Below are 18,033 nucleotides of genomic sequence, written 5' to 3' on the forward strand. Positions count from 1 at the left end.
GAGAAGTTAAGTGACTTGTCACACAGCTGACAAGTGGCAGAGCAGGGATTAGAACCCATGACCTCTGACTCCCAAGCCTGGGCTCTTTCCACTAAACCATGCTGAGATTCCACAACCTCACTACCCCTGACACGATCAAAGCCATATTCTGTTTTCAAGTTTGCTTTAAAATCACAGTCTTCCTCTCACCTGTTCCAATCTCCATCCGATCAATAATGCTAATTCTCTCCAGCTAGAAGGCTTGGTCCTAAGTGAACCTGAATTTAGTGTGCTTGCTGACCGGCCAGGCAGTTTCAGAACCAAGTCCTAGGCCCTCGAAGTTGCACTCCTCAGGGGATATCCCCAGCAACAAAATCCCATTTTGCTCCCACTGTGAACATGTAGGGGTAGGGTGGGCTCGGGCTGAAGCCGGGGTTTTCCAAGAGAAAGGGGCCCCGGGGGGCACACCCCTCCAGCTCAGCGTTGGCACCATCTCCCAGCCTCTGAACCCAGAGCAATCCGTGAGGCTTTAACTTCCCCACCTGGGGACTCCCACCACCTAGGGCAGCAGGCCACTGAACATGCCCTCAGAGCAGCTGAGGCGGGAACAACAGGACACGAGATGGAGCAAAAAGATAACAGATCCGCTTCTGATGGAGCAAAAGGGGCTGACGCACAGCTTTGCCCCTCTGCTTCATGTTTTGGTTTCTGGCTCTGTCTCAAGCTTGGCGGGGCTGGTCTCCCTCTGTGTTATTTCACATGCTCATTGTCCCTACAAAAACAAACCCCAGCCCCCACAGGTGAGAAAGGACCATCAAAAAAGAAAAAGTTCACACACAAGGCTGACCCCCATCATTTTTCTCTGAAAACAGAGGGATGGTGAGGCCGGTGTGTTTCCCATACATCGCTGAACACCCCCTCCCTGCTCTGGGGCCAGAAAACAGTAGCTTTCTCTGTCGGCCTCAGAAAGCAGAAGGAAACTAGGGTTCTTCTGCCAGATATTTCCAGCATCTGCTCTCGAAAGAGTGTTCCTGGAACCACCAGTGCTCTTGTGATGCTCCCTATATCAATCAATCCCATTTATGGAGTACTTACTCTGAGTGGAGCACTGTACTAAGCATTTGGGAGACTACAACGGACACATTCCCTGACCACAACAAGCAGAAATCTAGAGAGGGAGAGAGACAATAATGTAAATAAATAATTTATAATGTATAATTTATAAATATGTACATAAGTGCTGTGGGGTTGAGGGTGGGGAGAATACCAAAAGTCCTAAGGTCATAGATGACGCAGAAGGGAGAGGGAGCTGGGGAAAAAAAGGCTTATCCGGGGAAGAAGACCTCTTGGAGGAGATGTGACCTTAATAAGGCTTTGAAGGTCGGGGGGAATGGTGGTCTGGGATATATGGAGGGGGAGGGAATTCCAGGTTAGAAGGAGGATGTAGGAAAGGGGTCGGCAGCGAGACAGATGAGACCGGGGCAAGGTCTCAAAGCTAGAAGAGTGGAGTTTGCAGGCTGGGCTGTAGCAGCTCATTAAGGTGAGCAAGGAGGGGGCAATCAGATTGAGTGCTTTAAAGCTGATGGTAAAGAGTTTCTATTTGATATGGAAGTAGATGGGCAGCCACTGGAAGTTTTTGAGGAGTAGGGAGGCATGGACTGAATTATTTTTAGGTAAATGATCTGTGCAGAAGAACGAAGTATGGACTGGAGTTGGGTGAGATAGGCAGGGAGGAGGCAGATGCAGTAGTAAAGGTGGAATAAAATAGGATAAGAGAAAAGAAACAGCATGGCGTAGTGGAAAGAGCATGAGCCTGGAAGTCAGAAGGCCTGGGTTTTAATCCCAGCTTTCCCAATTGCTTGCTGTATGGGCCTTGGGCAAATCACTTAACTTGTCTGTGCCTCAGTTTCCTCAACTGTAAAATGGGGATTAAATCTTACTCCCCGCTATTTAGACTATGAGCCTCATGTGGGACATGGAATATGTCCAATCTGATAAACCTGTATCTACCCCAGCACTTAGAACAGTGCTTGATTCATAGCACTAAACAAATACCATAAAAAGGAGCTTAAATCAGCATAGTAGCAGTTTGGATGGAGAGCAAAGGGCAGACTTTAGCGATACTGTGAAGATAGAAAACTGACAGGTTTTTGGTGATGGACTGAACACGCAATGTGTCTCATACAACGTCACGGTTACGGGCTTATGAGACAGGGAGGATAGTGGTATAGTCTACAGTGGGGAGGACAAAGTTTAGATCTGGCACAGGAAGGAGGAAAAAATACTAATCTTCAGTTGTATTTACTGAGCACGTCAGCAGCAGCCACAAAACTGGGCAAATATACCACTGCGAAATCACAGGCCCAGACCACAAGGCCAACCAGAAAGTCAGCCTGGCTCTCGGACAGATGTGAGACTAAACCGGCTCAGTCTGGAGTATTGCACATATAGCACATTTCTGAGAGGAGCTGGCCATCTCTGAAGAACCTGCTAGGCTTTCTGGACATGTATCTGAGAAGCCATCCTGGACCATATCTTCCAGGAGACATTCTGCTAGACTGTTGGATCCTGGAGGCCGGTGATTGCATCTGCTTATTTGAATGAACTCTGCCAAGCGTTTAGTACAGTGCTCTTACACACAGGGGGCACTCAAATACTACTGACTGATTCCTGTATTAATAATAATGTTGGTATTTCCTTCTATCATCTCAGTCAAGCCATCCCATAAACTCCTTCTACTTATCTCTTGAATTATATGTCCACTCATTCACTTATATTTTTCATTAACGTCTAGTCTCTTCACTTTTAACAATGGCAAATTTGTCGATTTCCATCTACTCTCTCAGGTACCTAGTACAGTGCTCTGCACACCACAAAACCACTCAATCAATAATGCTGATATTGATCTGTTTGCTAGTGGAAGTTATCCAATTTTTCATCGGAAACCTCGGATCACAGATTAGTAGTTACAAATTTTTAACCAACCCAGCTCATATTTGAATTCCAGATTTTCCATAATGTTCCTGTTGGAATTTCTGGGGATTTTTGGGAATTGGCTCCAGTCAGAACTTCACCCAAGAAGATCTGTTAACCATAGAAACAGCAAGACAACACTTAATGCTCACATTAGAATAATATTCCCTTGTGTTTCCCAGAGGGAGAGTGAGTTACAAAGATTTTTAAATTATTTTTAGGAACTTGAAATGGTTTACTCAGCATCCATGTTCCTCCTAGCAATTTTGTTGTGAAATTCAGAATTTGACTGCCATGGAAGTACCCCACTTCATCATTCATGTATTAACTGTTGAGTTATTTATCCTAAATGATTCCCTATAAAGATATTTTAAATGGAAAAAAATCACACTTTACATTAATAATCCAGGAATTTATTTTTGTGCTATTAGATAAAAGACTCTAGGTTCAAGTTCTTTTATAACTGACAGAAAAGGACTATAAAATTCAGGCCAACTTCTAGAAGCTGGAGGGCTGCATCAGTCAATCAGTGATATTTATTGAGCACTTACTATGTGCAGGGGACTCTACTAAGCGTTTGAGGGAGTACGATACTAGAGTTGGTAGACATGTTCTCTGCCCCAGTGGTGCTTACAGTCTAGAGGGGGAAAGAAACATTAAAATAGATTAAGCTATGTATTGTGGGGATGAGGGTGTGGTGATTATCAAGTGATTACTCTCTAGACTGTAATCTTCTTGTGGACACGGAACATGTCCACTGACTCTTGTTATATTGTACTCTTCCAAGAGTTGCGTACAGTGTTCTACAAAGAGTAAGTGCTCAATAAGTATGATTGATCCAAGTGCTTAAAGGGGAAATATCCAAGTGCATAGGTGATGCAGAAGGGAGAGGGAATATGGGAAATGAGGGTCTAACTGGGACAGACCCCTTGGAGGAGACGTGATATAAATAAGGCTTTGCAGTTGGAGAGAATGATGGTCTGTTGAATATGAAGGAGGAGGGAGTTCCAGGTCAGAGAGAAGAACACGATCAAGGGGTCAGCAGTGAGATAGACAAGATTTGAGTAACAGTGACTTGGCTGGTGTTAGAGGAGCCAAATATACAGGCTGGGTTGTAGTAGGAAATCAGTGAGGTAAGGTAGGAAGGAGAGAGCTGATTGAGTGCTTTAAAGTCAATGGCAAGGAGTTTTTCTTCAATGTGGAGGCGGACCACTGGTGAGTTCAGAGGAGTGGAGAGCTGGGAAGTGAATGTTTTTTCCAGGAAAATGATCTAAGCAGCTGAAGCACGGACTGGAATGGGGAGAAATAGGAGGCAGGGAGGTCAGTGAGGGGACTGACGCAGAAGTCAAGGCAGGATGTGATATGTGCTCGGGACAGCAGTTTGGGGAGAGGAAAGGGTGGGTTTCAGCGATGTTGTCAAGGTTGAACTGGTGTGATCTGGAGATGAACTGAATATATGGGGTGAATGACAGACATGAGTTGCAGACAGTGCTAAGGCTTCTGAGATGAGGAGGATGATAGCGGTGCCTACAGTGATGGGACAGACAGGGAGAGGACAGGGTTTGGGTGGCAAGATGAGAAGGTCCATTCTGGACATGTTTAGTTTGAGATGTTAGTGGGATACCCAAGTAGAGATGCAAGACTGCCGAGGAGGAGAAAGGTCAGGCCTGGAGAGGGGGATTTGGGAATCATCCAGGGAAGCATCATAGTTGAACTTGTGGGAGCGAATGAGTTCTCCAAGGGAGTAGATATAATGGGAGAATAAAAGGGGACCCAACACTAAGCCATGTTGGGCCACGGTGGGAGGCAGTGGGGGAGCTCGCGAAAGAGACCAAAAGGGGGTGGCTAGAGATGGGAGGAGAACCAGGAGAGGACACTGTCAGTGAGGCCCAGGATAGACAATGTTTCAAGAAGGAGGCACCCCCAGTGATGAAGGAAGCTGAGAGGTTCCTTTTGAGCCCTTAACGACAGAATCTACTGATTCTCTGCTATGCATGGAGTTCTATACTAGGCATTTGGGGAACTTCCAAGCGCTTTGAAGAGCCGATCCTAGCTTTCGGGATTCTTACACTCTATCATATCCTGCCTATGCCAGGACAGCAGATTTCTTGGATGAGATGGCAGTAGGTTTGACAGGAATTAGTGGGGAAAGGATTCGCTGGTTGCAAGAGGCTGCTGAACAGGGGAGTCATGAGACCCTTGAGACAGATTCTCTGGATTATTACTATAGTATTTGTTGGGTGCTTACTATGTATCCAGTACTGTTCTAAGAGCTGAGGTAGATACAACTTTATCAGGTTGGACACAATCCCTGTCCCACACAGGGCTCACAATTTAAGTAGGAGGGAGAACAGGTACCTAACTCCCATTTCACAGTTGAGGAAACTGAGGCATAGAGAAGTTGAGTGACTTGTCCAGGGTCACACAGCAAGCAACTGGAAGGGCCAGAATTAGAACCCAGGTTCTCCAATTTCTGCTAGGCCATGCTGCTTCTCCAATCTGGATGGGTCAATGCATCATGTCTACAAGCCTCCCATTGGCCTCCCATGTCTAAACTACAATCCAACCCAGTGTTAACATGAAACTTGCTGTCTACATCTTAGGAAACAAAAGTCTTGAACTTTCTGGTAGAAGTCCTTATTTTAGTACATATTCTTCTATTTCATTTTCTTTAAAATGGCCTGTCACAAACAACCTCTCTTTCAGAGAGAGAAAAGGATTGCTGAGCTCATTGTGGGCAGGAATGTGTCTACTTGTTGTTATACTGTACTCTCCCAAGTGCTTAGTACAGTGCTTGGTACACAGTGAGCAGTCAATAAATACAAGTAAATGTGTGAATGAATGCTGCCTTTGCCTCATTCCCCAAGGAAGTATTTTGGGGTAACCACCTCACATTTCTAGAGAGACAGGGTGGGACAGAGAGTTTGACAGAAATGGTTTTTCCAAGGAAAGCAGCCCCAGCAAAAAGTGGCTAAAATTTGTTAAATTCCTCTCCTTCCTCTCTCAGTCAACTGCATTTATTGAGCACTTACTTTGTGCAGAGCACTGTATTAAGTGCTTGGGAGAGTACAATACAACGGACACATTCCCTGCCCACAGTGAACTTACAGTCCAGTGGCTGAGGCAGACATTGATAAATATCAATAAATTACAGATAGTTACATAAGTGCTGTGGGGATGGGAGGAGGGATGAATAAAGAGAGCAAGTCAGGGTGACACATAAGGGAGCTGAAGAAAAGGAAAAGAGGGTTTAGTCAGGGAAGGTCTCTTGGGGGAGATTTGCCTTTACTAAGGCTTTGAAGTTGGGGAGAGTGGGATAAGAATCTGTGGGATAAGAAGAGAGATGGCATTTCAGCATTGGCATAGAGAGAAGAAAAGGGGAGCTGCAGAGGGGTGAGGCAGGTGGGAGGTGAAGTCTGGGAAAATATTAACCCTTCTCTGCAATTAATGGGCAGCAGCAGCTGTTGGCCAGAGCGCTCCTTCAGTTTCAAATGATAAGAGAACAATGAGGGTGCAGGGGGAGAACCTGGAGAAAAATCACAGGGATTTCAAAGGATTGGGGGCAATCAAAGGGCAGCTTGAACTCTGGAAAGCAGGAGAGAGGCCAGAAGCACTTGCACACAGTATGAATGGGGCAGGGGGAAGGCAGAGGGAAGGAAGGGAATCACACAGGTCATTAGGCACTTTTAGACACCCTTAGTGAGTGTCATCTCCGCAGCTCCTTGAATGTCTCTAGAACCTCTAACGGTTATATGGGGATTTCTTGCCAGCTATCCCTCAGCAACCTAAAGCGCTTTCCAGAGGATCATGGCCTTGTAGCCCCCCTGAATGCTTCCTCCACAGAGAGAGTTAGCAGGGGAGAATGGGGTTCCCAGGTTATATTGAGGAGGGTGATTTAATAAGTGCAACACAGTTTGGCGGACCATACAGTAACATCTGCTTGTCATCAAACAGCAATGAGAAAAGAATAATACAACATCTCAATGTATACAGACCAAGGATCCATTTCTTTTCAGTTGACATCTACAACATTCATCAATAGTTATTCATGATTTATCTTATTTATTACTCATTGCCATTTTATGATAGGTGAGCTTTTATTATGGGACCCACCCCTCAAGTCTTGGGAACCCCTGTTGAACTGAACAGACTTATCAGGGCATTAGAAGGAAAAATATACTTGAAAGGTTTTTCATTCCCCCAGTACCTCCTGGACTGTCTAGAATCCTGATCTCATTCTAAAACAATCACATCTCCTGGAGGCAGGAGTTCAAGCCTGGGCTTGATTACCACTGGGGAGAAAAAGCACGGCGTGGATAGACTCCAGGTCTGGGAGTCAGAAGGTCGTGGGTTCTAAGTCCTGGTCTGCCACTTGTCTGCTGTGTGGCCTTGGGCAAATCACTTCACTTCTCTGTGCCGCGGTTACCTCATCTGTAAAATGGGGATTACGATTAGGAGCCCCAAGACTGTGTCCATCCCGGTTTGCTTATATCCACCCCAGTGCTTAGTACAGTGCCTGGCACATAGTAAGCGCTTAAATACTACAATGATTATTATTATTGTTATTTAAAGTTGAAAGGGAAAACTAGAAGGCTCAAGAGGGATTTGACGGGTTCATGTTTACAGATAATAGCAGGAAGTGCTTCAGAGGTCGTGGGTTCTACTCCTGGCTCCGCCACTTATCAGCTGAGTGACTTTGGGCAAGTCACTTCACTTCTCTGTGTCTCAGTTCCCTCATCTGTAAAATGGGGATTAACTCTGTGAGCCCCATGTGGGACAACCTTAATATTTTGTATCTACCCCAACACTTAGTACTATGCTTGGCACATAGTAAGTGCTTAACAGATACCATTATTATTATTACACTTCTACATGCTCACAGGGTGTGATCATACACAAAGATGGTATTTAAGTGCTTTTTATGTGCCAGGCACTGTCTTATGCTTTGGGGTACATATAATATAATTGGACACAGTCCCTGGTCCACATAGGGCTCCTAGTCTTAATACCCATTTTATAGGTGAGGTAACTGAGGCACAGGGAAGTCAGTGACTTGTCCAAGGTCACAGGGCAGACAGGTGGCGGGGTTGGGATTAGAAGCCAGGTCCTTCTGGCTCTCAGGACCGTGCTCCATCCATTAGGCCACACTGCTTCTGAACTGCAGTGCTGGCTTCCTTCTCCTCTACCAGCCTCTTTTCCCTCCATGACCGTGGTTATCCTGGGTTCCTCTCCAGGTTCACGGCTGGTGACCCAAGCAGAGCGAGAACCACGTTTGTCAGCTTTGCCAGGCCTCCTACTAACTCCGTCTCCCCCTTTGCCCATGGGGAAACTCTCCCGGAAGGCCTTACTCCATCCAAGAGAGAAAATGTTTGTTAGAAGGGAAAAATTCATGAGGTCAGAAGAGCTAAATATATCAATACCATATTGAGGGGAAACTACTTTCCGGTAAGAAAATCCAACAGATAAACACATTCCACAGAAGCTTAAGCACTAAGCTGCCACCTTAATTAAGCTTGTTCTTTGCCACGGCTATAGTACCATCTTAGGAGGCTGTGGGGAAAAAAAAATCTATTTCTTAAGACAGATATGTGTCAGATCGGAACAGGATGACAAAAATACTTGAGCGATTTTTCTTCAGCATAAACACCAAGTCCGAGCGGCTAGGAACAGACCTTTCTTAAATCTGGCTCCAAACTGGCTCATAAGGCAGGAAGATAATCCATAGCATTCCATGCACCCAAAAGAAATACACCCAAACTCCGCACTGACTTCCCAGAGCCGAAGCCACACCTGTGATTGCTGCACTGAAATACGTTCAGGCGTGCCTGAGGATTCTCTGAGCTGCTGCCTTTCTGCCTGATGAGTCAAATCCAGGGGAGGGGAGGCTTCCTTATTTTTCCCCTCCAAACCTTTCCTGTATTTGGCCTGAACAGACAAGAGAAAACATAAAAAAAGCATAATTCTGCCAAAGTAGAAAAACATGGTGTGCCCAAATTTGGAATACTGTGTATAGGTCACAGGGCCATACTTTAAGACGGGCACGGGAGCTGGAAAAGAACAACACGAAGAGCAACCAAGGGCATCGAGAAAATGGAGAAGATTCTGGTTAAGAATAGATGGAAAAGCTTTAGGACTATTCAGCAGGGAAAGACAAAGGCCTAGAGGGGACATGACTGAAGTCTCCAAATATCAAGGTGGATATGGCCAAAGCACACACAGAATTGCTGTTCACTTAATTCTCCAACCCCGGAAAGCTTGAAGGTGGTAGCTAATTAAAGGAAACCCGTCTTCGCACAGCAGGTGGTGAGCATATGGAATCCGACACCACAGGAAATTGGGCAGGCCAAAAATACTGGTAGATTCAAAAAGGATTTGGACAAATTCACAGGAGAGTGGTCTTTGACAGATTACTACAGGGAAAGTTAGGGATGTCAGATGATTCAGTCTTAACTGTTCTTGTCTTATACTGTTGAGTTGCCTCCAACCCATAGCAACGCCATGGACACATCTCTCCCAGAATGCCCTACCTCCATCTGAAATGGTTCTGGTAGTGTATCCATAGAATTTTCCTGGTAAAAATACGGAGGTGGTTTACTATTGACTCCTTCCACATAGTAAACTTGAGTCTCCGTCCTCGACTCTCTCCCATGCCCCTGCTGCCCAGCACAGGTGAGTTTTGACTTTTAGCAGATTACCTGCCACTCACCATTAGGATAGGCTATCAAGGAGGGCAAACCATCACATGAAACCAACACAGTCTTTCCAATGATCCTCATTTCCTCACCCTATTTGCTCTCCCTACCGTATGGCTTGTGTTCTTGGGTGTGTACCTCTTATGCAATTTGATAGCCAACCCACCCCGAGCCCCCAAATATGCCAGACTACCACTCTCCCCACCTACAAAGCCTTATTAGGGTCACATGTCCTCCAAGAGGCCTTCTGTGATTATGCTCTCCTTTCCACAACTCCCTCTCCCTTTTGCACCATCTGCACACTTGGATCTGTACGCTTTGTGTCCTTGATATTCAACCCCACACTCAGCCCCACAACATTTATGTACATATCTGTCATGTATTTATTTGTATTAATGTCTGTCTCCCCCTCTGGACTGCAAGGCCCATGTGAGCAGGGAACATGTCTACCAACTCTGCTATACGGTATTGTCCCAAGCGTTTAGTTCAGTGTTCTGCCCACACTAAGCACTTGAATATCACTGAGTGACTGATGTATGCTATACTCTGCATTTCTCCAATCTAAAATTTATTTTAATATCTGTCTCCCCCTTGAGACTGGAAGCCCCTTGTGGGCAGGGAATGTGTCCACCATCTCTGTTGAACTGTACTCTCCTAAATGCTTATCACAGTACTCCGCACAGGGTAAGCACTCAAATACTATTGACTGATGGACTGATACTGTGTCCTCTGTTAGAGACAGATTATTTGTTTAGACAGACTCAATCTAATCCAATAATGGTGCTACTTATGATCTTTCACAAGCAGATAGTTACATCGCTGCAGGTTTCAGTAAGCAGACACTCAAATCTGGGTTCATACTTAGGGGCCAGTCACTGAGCCAGATGGGTAAGGAGAAGCCCATACTTTTGAGGCCTGGGTCCCAAACAGAAATGCCTTTGGGACACCGTACTCCTGAGGGCTCATCTGCATCCCAAACCTGGGTCAGAACTCTTTGAGAGAGAAGGTGTAGGATCAATCAATCAATTGCTTTTACAGTGCTTACTGTATGCAGAGCACTGGCCTCAGCGCTTGGGATAGTACAATATAACAGAGTTGGTAGGCACTTTCCCTGCCCACGAGGAGCTTATATTCCAGAGGGTGGAACACAAGCCCAAGTTTGGGGTGGGTCATCCGAGTTCTTTTCAGAATGGACACAAAAATAAAGATTTCTTGTTTCAGATCCGTAAAGAATTCTTGTTTCAGATCAGGGACGGGATGAGAAAACTGCTGGATTTACCTTTTCTCTGGCAACTTAAAAATATCTTCAAAGGAATATCTGGTGAGGCCCGCAAGAACCTAGAGCCTCTCAATTAAAAAACAACTGGGAATGGATAAGCAAGAGAACAACTTCCCAGTAGCTGCTGGTAATTACATCTACTCTATTAGCTATTTCTAGACAGGGGCTGAATGTTAAATCTGACTTTGCTCCTCCTCCTCATCCTCCTCTCTCTTCCCCCAAACTTGGAGCTCGTGGACTTTCTGCAGCCACTCCACGGCCCTGAGACTATTCCACTCAGAGTTATGATGATTAATAATAATATCTTGGTTTGGTAAAGGTATATTTTCAAAGTGCCCGCACATCGATTTTCTCATTTATCCCCAGCCACCCCTGTCAGCTGTCTCCTCCATTAGATCGAACACTACAGGAAGGCAGGCTTCACCTTTACTCTGTCACCCAAGTGCCCAGCACAGTGCACTAAATAGGTACCCTTGAACACTCAGTAAACACCTGTTGACTCGTTAGATCTCTGATGAGCACTCATTATCACATGCTTGTATAATAACTCTGGAATTTGTTAAGCGTTTACTATATGCCAGGCACCGTACTAAGATCTGGGGTAGATACCACGTGATTGGGTTGGACACAATCCCTGCCCCACATGGGGCTCTGAGTCTTAATCCCCATTTTACAGATGTGGTAACTGAGGCACAGAGAAGTGAAGTGACTTGCCCAAGGTCACACAGCAGACAAGTGGCAGAGCTGGGATTAGAAGCCAGGTCCTTCTGACTCCAAGGCCCTATCCACTAGTCCGTACAGCCTTCTCTTCTACAGCTCATCGAGCAATCACATTTATTGAGCGCTTACTGAGTTCAGAGCATTGGACTAAGCACTTGGGAGAGCACACTATAACAGAGTCGGTAGATACATTTCCGGCCCACAGTGAGCTCACAGTCTATCCTGTTGCTTCCCTCCATCCTCCCCACAGGAAGCCTTTATTAGTCTGCTTTTCCATGGAACTCTCCCTCCCGGTCTTCTAAGAATCAGGCAATCTTGCACAGAGACATTTCCTTAGTTTGCATGAAAGGAGACCCGCCTCACTTCCCCTCCCCACACCCACCTCACAGTCCTGGAACACAGAAAAACAGGGAACTGACTTAGCCTTGTTTAGGATAATAACAATGCCAGAAGGCCATCCGGCAAAGCCACAAAAACTGTGTCACTTGGGTTGCTTTAAATTGTATAATGGAATTTAAAGCATAATTTGAGTACTTTACAGTGTATATTTAAGACCGCCAGGAATAGCAGAGGAGGTGGAAGAAAGAGAGCGAAGATTTGCTTTACCAAGACAGTACTGTGATTTCACACACAGAATGCAAGGCTCTCAAGCACTTTAAATGGTTTTACAATTGGGCTCTGTGTTTTTATGTAGATATATATAAAAACCCAAGGTGGAAACAGACTGATCCTTTGATATAATATACAGGGCTTTCCTACTATTTTCCTGGCATAGATATGTAATTACAGCTTTCTAAAGTGGGTTTCCAGCACCTAAGGGATTCCTAAATTGATGAATAGATGAAACCAACACTGTCCCCTTTGAGAGAAACGGAAGGTCCGTTTCCTAATTTTTTCCCTGCATAGGTACACAATAAGGATCCTTTAAAGCAGAGATGCCGGGGAGAGCTCCCAAAGCCCAACTGAAACTTGGCAGGACTTTCTTAGATTGTGAGCCCATCGAGCAAGGGGGACCAGGACACGGACTGTGTCTAATACTTGCTGACCTCCTTGCCTTTTGTCTCTCCCTTCTCCTATCCATACTTCACTCTGCTGCTTGGATCATTTTCCTGAAAAACTGCTCAGTTCAGATTTCCCCAATCTTCAAAAACCTCCGATGGTTGTCCATCCACATCCGCATCGAACCAAAACGCCTTACCATAGCTTTACCTCTTGTCTATCTCGCCTCCGAACAGCTGCCTACGGTCTCCCTCAGGCTGGGAACTCCCTCCCCCTTAACAGTCACCACTCTCCCCACTTTCACAACCACCGCCTCCTAAAATGACATGTCCAAGACAACTAGGGTTCTAATCCCGGCTCTTCCACTTGCCCTCTGTGTGACCTCGGGCAAGTCATATACTTCTTTGTGCCTCAGTTTCCTCAACTGTAAAATGAGGATTCAATTCTAGACTGAACATGAACTGTGTTCGATCTAATAATTTGTATCTACCCCAGCGCTTAGAACAGCACTTAAAAATTATCATTAAAAAAGAGGCCATCACAGACTAAGCTCCTTGTTTCCCCATCCAACCCTCCACACATTGACTATGCACTTGGCTGTGTACCCCTTAATAACTTTGACACTCATTCTATCCTCACGGCACTTATGTACATATCAATAATTAATTTATATTAAAGTCCGTCTCCCACTCTACACTGTAGACTCACTGTGGTCAGGGAACGTGTCTACCAACTCTGCTGCAATGTACTCTCCCAAGGACTTAGTTCAGTGCTCTGCACACTGTAAGTGCTCATTCTTTATCTCGTATCTTATGCTGTCGAGTCATCTCCGACATCTAGCGACACCATGGACACATCTCTCCCAGAACGCCTCGCCTCCATCTGTGATCGTTCTGGTGGTGCAGCCACAGAGTTTTCTTGGTAAAAATATGGAAGTGGTATACCCGACTTCTTCGGCGCAGTAAACTCGAATCTCCGCCCTCAACTTTCTCCCATGGAGTTGCTGCCCAGCACAGGTGAATTTTGACTTGTAGAAGATTAGCCACTGCCAAGATAGGAATGGAATGGGTATGCCTCTGCTTGATTCTCCCTTCTGTAGCCGAGACTGGTAAGTGTACTGGAAACTATCCAGGGGTGGTCCTGAGAGGGGGCTCAATAAATACCGGTGATTGAATACTTATGCAAATATTATTATACTCTCTACTACTTCCCCTATCCCTAATCTACTTTAATGTCTGTCTCCACCAGTTGACTGTAAATTCCCTGTGGGGCAGGGAAATACTATTCTCTCCCATGCTTAATACAGTGCTCTGCTTTCAGTAAACATTATTAAATACTATTATGACTACCGCTAAGGGTTGAGCCTAGACCTGGGAGTTTGACTGCAGAATAGGTTCCCTCAGTCCCACGGAAAACCGATTCTTCCTTTGCTGAAACATTCTCATCCCTCCTGTCACCAAAGCAAGGGCCTCCTCATCTCCCCTTTCCCACTGATGCTGCATTGCCAAACAGAAATAGGTAGTGAGGGAGGACAGACAGAACCCACGCACTGAAAATGGACCAAATGGGTTGTGACAGACCAGGAATTTACCCCTACCTCCGGCCTGCCAAGAAAAGGGACAGGCTTCTTTGTTCTTAAAAATGCTTCAAGGGTAAGTTCGAGGAGTGCCTCAATCAATCAATCGCTTTTATTGAACACTCACGGTGTGCCAAGCACTGTACTAGGTGCTTGGGAGAGAACAAGACAGTCGGGTTGATACTCTAAATGAGTAATCCCTTCAACAACTCATATGAAACAGGAAAGTGCTCTAAGAACTCCTGACTCCTGACCTTCCTTCTCAAAAAAGAAAAATCTAAGTGTCTACTGACAAGCAGGATAACGAGGCTATTAGGCAAATGCACAGCAAACCCTTGGAACATTTCCTGTTGGACTAAAATCAACATAGTATTATATTTCAGTTCGTCAACAATTATGTATGATCACCCATTGGAAGAACACAGTATTGTACTCAACTAGACAATCAATCATTCAGGATTGGACCACTATCTGCATCAATTCATCTTGAAAGCTTTTTAATCTCACTCACCTAGGTGAGGTCCAAGTGACCTAACAAAAGCAAGCAGTTTACTTTTCATAATTTGCCAGAAGCCCACTGGAATCAGAATCCATTCAGTGATCCAAAGTAGAAATGAAAACGAATCACTGAAAGGATAGTCTCCCACACATGCAAGAAACAATGAAATTAAATAAAATAGCTTTAACCAGTTGTGATTTGATATGGTCACAAAATCTCCCACCCTGAAATGAAATGGCAAACTATATACAACTTGAATGAGGAAGCCATTGCTAGATGTCATCGGATCTGGTCTTTTGCCCTTTCATTCGATGTATTTATTGAGTGCTTACTGTGTGCAGAGTACTGTATTAAGCGCTTGAAAAGTACAATTCGACAATAGAGACAATCCCTGCCCAACAACAGGTTCACAGTCTAGAAGACGAATAATGGTATTTGCTAAGCACTTGCTATGTGCCAAGCACTGTTCTAAGTGCTGGGGTAGATACAAGGTAATCAGGTTGTTCCATGTGGGGCTCATAGACTTAATCCCCATTTAACAGATGAGGTAACTGAGGACAGAGAAGTTTAGTGACTTGCCCAAAGTCACACAGCTGATAAGTGGCAGAGCACAGATTAGACCCACAATCTCTGACTCCCAAGCCCGGGCTCTTTCCACTAAGCCATGTTGCTTGCCTTTAGACCAGATCTACCTACTATTGAAACCAAGAAAGACCTGTTGCCTTTATATCTGGAGGCAAGTTTGATTTCTTCCTGATCCATTCTGGGGCAGGCCTAATGTCCCGGGACTAAACTGGATCCCTGTGCCCAACCTCCCCCCCTGTAGACTTTAAGCTTCTTGTGGGGAGAGAATGTGTCTCTTTGTTGTTATATTGTATTCGCCCAAGCACTTAGTACAGTGGTCTGTGTACAGTGTTCTGCGCACAGTAAGCGTTCAATTAATATGACTGGCTGACTAAACCATCACCCTTTAACAAGAGGACTGTGGCCCAGGACCACCCTCAGAAACCCAACTCAATCACTGATGGTATTTATTAAGCACTAACTATATGCAAAAGACTGTACTTGGGAGAGTACAATACAACGGAGTTGACAGACACATTCCCTGCCCACAACAAGCTTTCAGCCTAGACTATGTTTTGATTAACTTTCACCATCAATAAATCTTCCTTTTATCAAAACTAAATCCCTCACACAGCAGGAGTGGAAAAGGAAAATTATATAATAACAACAATAATAATTGTGGTATTTCTTAAGTGCTTACTCCACGCCAAACACTGTTCTGAGCACTGGGGTAGATACACAGTAAGCAGGTTGGACACAGTCCCTGTCCCACCCGGGGCTCACAGTCTTGATTCTCATTTTACAGATGAGGTAACGGACACAGAGAAGTTAAGTGATTTGCCCAAGGTCACCCAGCACACATGTGGTGGAACCAGGATTAGAACCCACATCCTCTGACTCCCAGGCCCACGCTCTTTCCACTAGACTATGCTGCTTATTGGAATGGATGTTGAACATGCTCAAAAACAGGCACCTGAAGTTTAATTTCTGGGCCCCTTATTGTCTGGGTGGGATAGGATACGCAGTAAAGAGACAACAAAGTAGATCTCAGCCCAGCATACTTTGAGAATCCATGTCTGGAATACCATGGTGGCAAACCCCAATCAAAAACTCCCACGTTCAAGTGTATGTTAATAATAATTATGGTACTTGTTAAGTGTTTACTATGTGCCAAACACTGTTCCAAGTACAAATTAATCAGACTGGGCAGAGTCCCTGTCCCACATGGGACTCAAACTCTTAATCCCCATTTTATAGATGAGATAACTGAGGTCCAGAGACGTGAAGTGTCCTGCTCAAGTTCACACAGCAGACATGTGGCAGAGAGGATTAGAACCCAAATTCTTCTGACTCCCAGGCTTGTGCTCTATCCAATAAGCCATGCTGCTTCATGTTCTGCTCTGAACACTATCACCCACTTTCTACCCCAGCAAGTCTAGGTAAATCAACGGAACGAATCAGTAAGTCTTCCCGGAACCAGTTGTTACCACTCAAGCTGCCAGGAAGAAGGAGATCAAGACCTTCTGCTTTTTGAACGTGGTCCATTAATCCCTTGAGCAAAAAAAAAAAAGTTTCTGGATGTTCTCTTCATATTGTTAGGCCAACAAATCCATTGACTGGTAGCTAGGACCCCATGGAGTCATGGCCACTGGAGCCAGAGATCCAGAACAGTTGGTATTTGTTAAGCGCTTACTATGTGCTGAGCACTGTTCTAAGCGCTGGGGTAGTCACAGGGGAATCAGGTTGTCCCACGTGGGGCTCACAGTCTTAATCCCCATTTTACAGATGAGGGAACTGAGGCACCGAGAAGTTAAGTGACTTGCCCAAAGTCACACAGCTGACAAGTGGTAGAGCCGGGGTTCGAACCCACGACCTCTGACTCCAAAGCCCGTGCTCTTTCCAGTGAGCCACGCTGCTTCCTTGCCAGGTAGTGGCTGGCACACTCATCTCTATGAATGGAGTGAGCTGGCCACCTCCGTCTCCTGCATCCTCCCCCACAAACTTCCTTCCTCCCGGCCTGGGAGATCTGCAGGGATGCCAAGAGGGAGACTAATAGTGAGATATGGGGGGAGGGAAGGGAAGGAAAGGTTTGGGCAGAATGTGGGGCAGGGGACTTATTTTGAGAATCCCTCAATGAAATGGCATGAAAAGGTTTGAGATCTATGGTAGCAGAAGCTTAGGTGTGCTAAACAACCATTAGAGGCTAAAAAAAAAAATAAAAAATGTAAAAAATCACCATCTAGTCCTCTTCCCAAGATGGCATTAAGCAGGATGTGCCCAGACTTGTTCACACCTGGGGCTCTACCCAATTGTGCACAGAGCATACAAAACCAAACCCATCGCCTCCCAGCTGGCTAGGAGTATACTCAGGGGCAAGAGAGGGGGAGGGGACAGAGTAGCCCCCAGTGACCTAGCCCCCAGTGACCCCTTCCACCCCTACATATATTCCCATTCTTCCCTGTCCACACCCCTCCTGCCTTTTGGATTTTGCTGCACACCACTGCCCAGCTAAGAGGCAGCCTGCTCAAAGCTCTCTCCTCTTCATATGCTTGCCCACCCACACCCTTCTGGATTCCAGCAGGGACATTTTGTACATTTTTCCCAACCTCAGCACAAACTCTAGCCTTAGGGGCTTTAAGACTGTGAGCCCTCTGTGGGACAGGAACTATGTCCATCCTGATTATCTTGCATCTCCCCTAGTTCTTAGTACAGTGCCTGAACTAACAAATGCCTTTTTTAAAAAAAAAAAAAG

At 45.4% G+C, this 18,033-nt stretch overlaps 1 protein-coding gene across 3 annotated transcripts in view; it reads right to left on the reverse strand.

Moving 5' to 3' along the window:
- Positions 1–18,033, reverse strand: part of ITPK1 (inositol-tetrakisphosphate 1-kinase) — a 276,858-nt gene that overhangs the window by 91,851 nt on the left and 166,974 nt on the right. The gene's annotated exons all lie outside the window — the stretch shown is intronic.

Source organism: Ornithorhynchus anatinus, chromosome 1 (assembly GCF_004115215.2).
Source record: "Ornithorhynchus anatinus isolate Pmale09 chromosome 1, mOrnAna1.pri.v4, whole genome shotgun sequence".
In the NCBI taxonomy this organism is placed as follows: Eukaryota; Metazoa; Chordata; class Mammalia; order Monotremata; family Ornithorhynchidae; genus Ornithorhynchus; species Ornithorhynchus anatinus.